The 5976-nt window shown below is 41.4% G+C and overlaps 1 long non-coding RNA gene across 1 annotated transcript; it reads right to left on the reverse strand.

The window, feature by feature from the left end:
• Positions 1-1714: 1714 nt before the first annotated feature.
• On the reverse strand, positions 1715-5689 carry LOC103129162 (uncharacterized). Its single transcript, XR_475035.2, has 2 exons — positions 5303-5689; positions 1715-2805 (listed from the first exon to the last, which is right to left on the reverse strand). It is a non-coding gene; the product is annotated as an uncharacterized LOC103129162 (long non-coding RNA).
• Positions 5690-5976: the final 287 nt, after the last annotated feature.

Genomic DNA, 5976 nt, shown 5'->3' on the forward strand with positions numbered 1-5976 from the left:
GCAAAACGCAGTTTGGTCATTTATGGCTCTGCTAAATTAGCCTTCAAAAGGCTACCGAAGGATTTAATAAATATTTAAATAAACTGCAGGGGGAAAGTTAACCTGCCCTCCATCTTGTAAATACACGGGAGGTTTTGGTGTCACCACTGCGACGGTACTTTCACATACGCATGCGCGGCACAACAAAGAGGAAGCTACTAAAACGAATGAAAGAAATTCAAGCGGCTCCGTCTTCGTTGAAGGAAAATATTTGAGTTCTTTTTGGTTTTTACCTGAATTCCTGGGAGGAAAACCGAGCTGGACATGAGCTTCACCGAGTTCAAAGTTCACAAAATGTAGACGGAGAACTTCAGGAACACCGCTAATAAACGGAGCTAGTTAAGCTACAGCGGAGCTACGCAGTTCCCTCCGGTACAGAACTCCGAGAGGTGAGCTGTGATTGGTTAGAAGGTCCGGTACGGAACACAGAGGCGGGATTTGATTGGTCAGAATGTTATGGGCGGGGTTTATGCCGTAATATTGATATTTTGCTTCAACTCCTCCGTTTTCACCATCTGGTTTCAATAGGCCACATGAATACTTTTAAGAAACGTTTATCAATGAAGAATTTTCAATATCTTTTACGATTTTTCACTGAAAAATTCCTGGGTGGAAATTTAAACGCAGTCTGCAGAATGGTGGCGTTCTCTCTCTGAGACGTTTCGTTAAAACAAAATGGAGGGAAGGAGGAAACGATTCATTCTAAGCATGGATTAATATTTAAAACTTAACAAATGTTAAAAAGACACTTTAATGTCTCCATGTGTCGTTCTGAGACATGGAGCAGATTTGCTCCAGTCTGACAGATCCTGATGATCTATGATAGATCCTTATAGATCCTTATAGATCCTTATAGATCATCTATCATGAGGATCCTTTGATCACAGATTGACAGAAGCAGAAATTATGAAGATTCGGTTTGAACTAGTTTTGTAGCGAACTATTAGTGTTTATTATTCTAATAAAAGGCCAATAGTCAACATTTATTACCAGAGTTTTATTATTCTGGTAACAATAAAACTCTAAGCAGGGAGACGGGAAACCAGACCCCGTGTTTAACTCAACCTTGGTGAGTGAGAAATAAAATCCAGAGATTTCAGGACCTCCTGACAGTGGATGTCTTCCTTCAGCATCTCACCGTGGAAAACGTCCCTGATTGGACTTCCAGGAAGTCTCTGATGCGATAGAAAGTTGTTTTTAAAGGAGTGAAAAAACGACTGAACGATGATGAATCACAGCGAGACTGACATCAGAGCCACTGGTGGCAATCGCATTACGTTTCCACACAGCGCCGGGGGAGACAGCTGCAGGCATTAATGCACATGATTAAGCGCACACACACACACACACACACACACACACACGGTGCAGGCAGGAAGAAATGCCAACAAACCAACACCCAGCTTCATCCCAACATTGAGCCGCTCAGTAGAGGAGCTGAATGTGCAGCAGCAGGTTGTCGGGTTAACCTGCGAGATGAAGCCCAGCTGGCAGTAGCAGGATCATCCAACACCTCCAGAAACAGTTCAGTCACTGCAGCAGCAGCTTCCTCTGCTTTCAGCAAACCCAGAAACATATTCAGAGGTGTTATTGGGAGATGTTAGCATAACTGAGTAAACAACATAAACACCTTTTTTTAATTAAAGTGCAACAGATGAAAGTTGCGAGACCCAGTCAGGTGCGTAGGTTTCAATTTAACAAGAAAACAGTTAACACAAAGTTGAGCAGCAATAAAGGCAAAACTATAATTTCACATCTTAGTGTTTCAAATTATGGGGAAAATTCAGAAAGATGTGCAATTTGCTCCATTTGTTTGCACGTTTTGAATGAACTAGCTGGATTAAAAACACAGAACACTGAAGATACACAACGCGAAAACAAAAAAAGTCAGATTACAGTTTGGGGACGGACTCAGATCAAAGAGTTTGGAGGTCTGATGAAAGCAAAATGAACTGTTTGGACATAAAAGGTTTATTACATTTGGAGGAAAAACTGGGATGCTTACCATCCCAACTGTAATGTACAGTAGTGGCAGCATCATGCTGTGAGGGGGGATATGCTTCAGGAGGGACTGGTGCACTTTTGGAAACATCGAAGGAAGTCAAAGTTCAGACACAAATGATCTCAACAAAATCTTACTCCTAGTTAGTGAGCAGATAGAAATATGTTTGCTAATTCTAACAGAGCTAAAACAGGAATAGCATGTTAGCATTAGCTAGTTAACACAGTCAACATGCTAATCTAATACGCAGCATAACAGCTTCTGAACTGGGAGAGAAACTAGGAATTATGTGGTATGAATCTGTCTTTGTGTTAGCTTTATTTCTGATCTCTGGCTAATTGCTGTTAGCATGACATCACCAATGCTCCCTGTAAACAGCATCAACATCCCATCACACCAGAAAAACGTTTGCTACTTTGAGCTGAGAACTTTCTGCTCTCTAGCAGGAAGTTGTGATCCGGTTCTCCATCGTCTTTAATTAACGAAGTGAAACAAGGATTCCAGCTTCAGCACCCTGTTTACACACCGCCTGCGGTTCTGCAACACAAACAATCAGTCCACGGATCTCATTTCAATCCATCTGCAAGTCTGCAGCAACCCGCCGGAGTCCAACGAAGCCGAGGCCTGATGCAACGCGCAGCAACGGCGCAGCTGTCAGCCGCTCCAGTCTGACTCTGACGGCCACAAACATCAGTCGGACGCCGTCTTTCATGTCCGGGATAAAGGTGAGGCTGGGTTCTCTGCATGCAGCCGTCGCTTCACATCTAAATGATGACATGAAAATGTAATAATGGAGACAGATGAAGGTCAGAAGAACAAGAAGAGAGAAGAAATGTGTCAGGAAGAGGAGCGTCCACTGCAGGATTTAACTTTCTGTTGATGTTGGAGCTGAACGAGGTTCTGAAACAGTTCAGACTACCGGCTCCCCTACAGCTTCACTCTGCCTTTGTCCCAAATATCACACAAAGAGAAACAAGCAGATGTAAAAGTCAGTTTTAAATTCTGATGTCGTTTCTGCCCGATATGCCTGGCTGTGTGAAACCCTGAGTTAGCTGTAGCCACCAACAGTTTTTATACTAATTTTGAAGCATCACATTAGAAAAAGTTGATGAAAACGGCAGAAATCAGAAAACTTTCCTCAGTTTTGCAAAAAAGTTTTAAAGTTTTGCTTGAGTTGGTTTGAACAGAGGAGATGGAAGCAGAATACATCCTGATGTAGTGAACATGTCCATCCACTAGGGGCCAGCGCCTTACCAGGGGCATTAAAGTCCAGCCATTTAAATAGAACCTGACTGGCAACACGAAGCAGGGTAACAGACTCCCTGAGAAAACAACTGAAGGCTCAGGTTAACCTTCCTGCTCCACATGACATGAAGAACGTCACCTTGACCTTTTGTTGACCTTTTGACCCTTATTTACTCCAACCTGCCTGACATAAAACTATTTTTCTCTGTCAGATAAAACATGTCTGCTCATGTTTCATATTCTCCTTTTTGTTGCTGATTTATAAAAACATAAATAGAAAACAGATCTCGACTTCTTGACCAATCAGGAAGGACCTCGTTGCCATGGTTACCCACCACACCTGTCAGAAAGTTACAGAGTAGAAATCAGAAAAATGAGGAAGTCCAGAAAAATTATGAAAATAAAGTAAAACAAATAACTTGTATTCAACACGCTGCCAGAATGACTTTTTGCAGGTCAACATGACGGCTGGTCCTGATCAGGTCCGACTCTTTACAATCAGAGCAGACTGAAGTCTGCCCGGACGCCAGCAGGGTCCACGTGTTTGGGAAGCGGCGCCATCTCCCATGATGCTTTGTGCTCACGCTGATGCACAGCAGCGTTGTTGGCATTATTACACACAGAATTATTGTGTTTTTCCTCAGAGACGGGCTGAGTGTGTGTTAAAACGGATCCCAGCAGCAGCAGCAGTTTCTTCATGTGAACTGGACCAGGTAGACCTTCTGTCTCCAGAACTTCTCCACACTTTAAAAGCTTCAGTCGTTTCACACTTTGTCACATTTCAGCTGCAAACCTCAGAAAGCTCAACATGTTCTGGTAATAAAACATGGAGTCTAAGCTGCAGAGGTTTTCACATCCAGCTGAATATTTCTGCAGCACTAATAAATCAGGATAAAATGATCAATACTCAATAGATCCATCATATAATCGAACAGAAAACCAAACTGAGGAGCAGAGAGCGCTTCTCTCACATCCAAACTAAATGTTGTTACAAACTGAGGCGATGCTGTGAAGGTGGAGGAAGAGGAAACCGTTCGTCTTCAGCACAGAAGGTTTGGTGATGGGACCTTCGCTTTGTACAAAGTTACACTGAAAAAAATTAACAGCAACAATTTGGGTTAATTAGCATGAGAGAAAAAAAAGAGCCCACATTACAAAGTCATATTTTAGCCACATAATTCATTCATTTATAAATGTCACAGTTTCAAACTAAATATTTAGTAAGTGAAATACTTCATCTGGAGCTGAATATTTAGTTGGGAGCTAAATATGTCAATATATGTCAGTTAGGAGCTTCATATTTTGTTAGCTCCTGTAGAGTAGGAGCTAAATGTTTAGCAAAACATTTAGCTTGAATAAATATTTAGTTTGAAACTGACATTTAAAGATGAATAAATGAAATGGTGAAATATTAATTCTCTTAATTACTGCTGTTAACTTTTTACAGTGTAACTCTGCAGTCGTCTTCGTCCTGTTCTCTCTTTCTGCCCGTTTCCTGTATAAACTTTATTGATATTTGCAACTAGAGACACAAAAAATTAAAAATATATCAGCAACATTTCAGTGGTGGGAGAAAATCTGCAGGTTTAATCAGGATCTGTTTTAATACCGTTAATATTAAGCATGAAGTAAATAAAGCAACAGTAGCATTGATCTAAGATTATTTTTCATTTGGTTATTTTTGACATAAAGTGGGAAGATGATTTGGTTTCAGTGCACAGATTTGAGTGACACGTCGGCGCGTCTGATTAATCCTCAGTGGCTCCATGATGAGCTCGTCTGATCTGAAAGCCTCAGATCCAGGTTCTCCCTCTCCAGAGCCGCCGTCTGAAAAGGCCAGCAGTTATTTCCATATTTATTGTGCCGCTTGGTTCCTCCGATGAATAAATCAAAGCTGCAGCTAATGGCCTTCTGCAGAGCGCTCAGTAATAAATCTCTGCTTTAACGCACATCATTAGCTCGTCTCTCAAAATGCCACAAGTACTTTGTTTTAATTTACTAACAGTCATTTCTAACCTTGATTCTGCAGCACAGCCCTCTTTCTTCTTCTGTGCTGTCTGCTTTCTCGCCCAGCCTTCTCGGTCTCCAGTGAGCTCCTCTTCCTGATTAACACCAGGGCTAATTAGGACGCCCACAGGTGGGCAATTAGGGGAGTAGAAAGGTGAGAGAGGAAACAGGTCGGGGACACACTTCCTTTGATTGTGGGATGTTCACCAACTTCTCCTCTGAAGTCGACATTATGAGCCTCTAAAATATTAATTTTAACAAACAGGAGCTTCAAACTTGGTGTGATATTCTAACAGCGCGATGCGGCGATGGCAGGACGTTTCTGCAGGTCAACCAGGAATCCTCCAGGGGAGCAGAAACCATCCTGGAACATCTGCTAACTTTTCTACCACTTATTAAATATTCATTATTATCATCCACGTTTTATCTTTGTTTTTTATCTCTGGAAAATAAGGTGATTTATTTGCAATTAAACAAAAATACTCGACTGATTACATGATCGACTGAACTGAACAGATTCATGTTCAGTTCAGTCTTGAGTTCATGAATCTGTTCAGATTCATGAACTCAGACTGAACTGATTGGACGTTTCTTGGTATAATCTTAATAAATCTTACTGTATACTTATTCAGTTTGATACTATGGCGACAATTCACAACAACGGCAGCTCAAAAAACTTTACA

This window comes from Poecilia formosa, unplaced genomic scaffold (assembly GCF_000485575.1).
Source record: "Poecilia formosa unplaced genomic scaffold, Poecilia_formosa-5.1.2 Scaffold521, whole genome shotgun sequence".
Classification (NCBI taxonomy): domain Eukaryota; kingdom Metazoa; phylum Chordata; class Actinopteri; order Cyprinodontiformes; family Poeciliidae; genus Poecilia; species Poecilia formosa.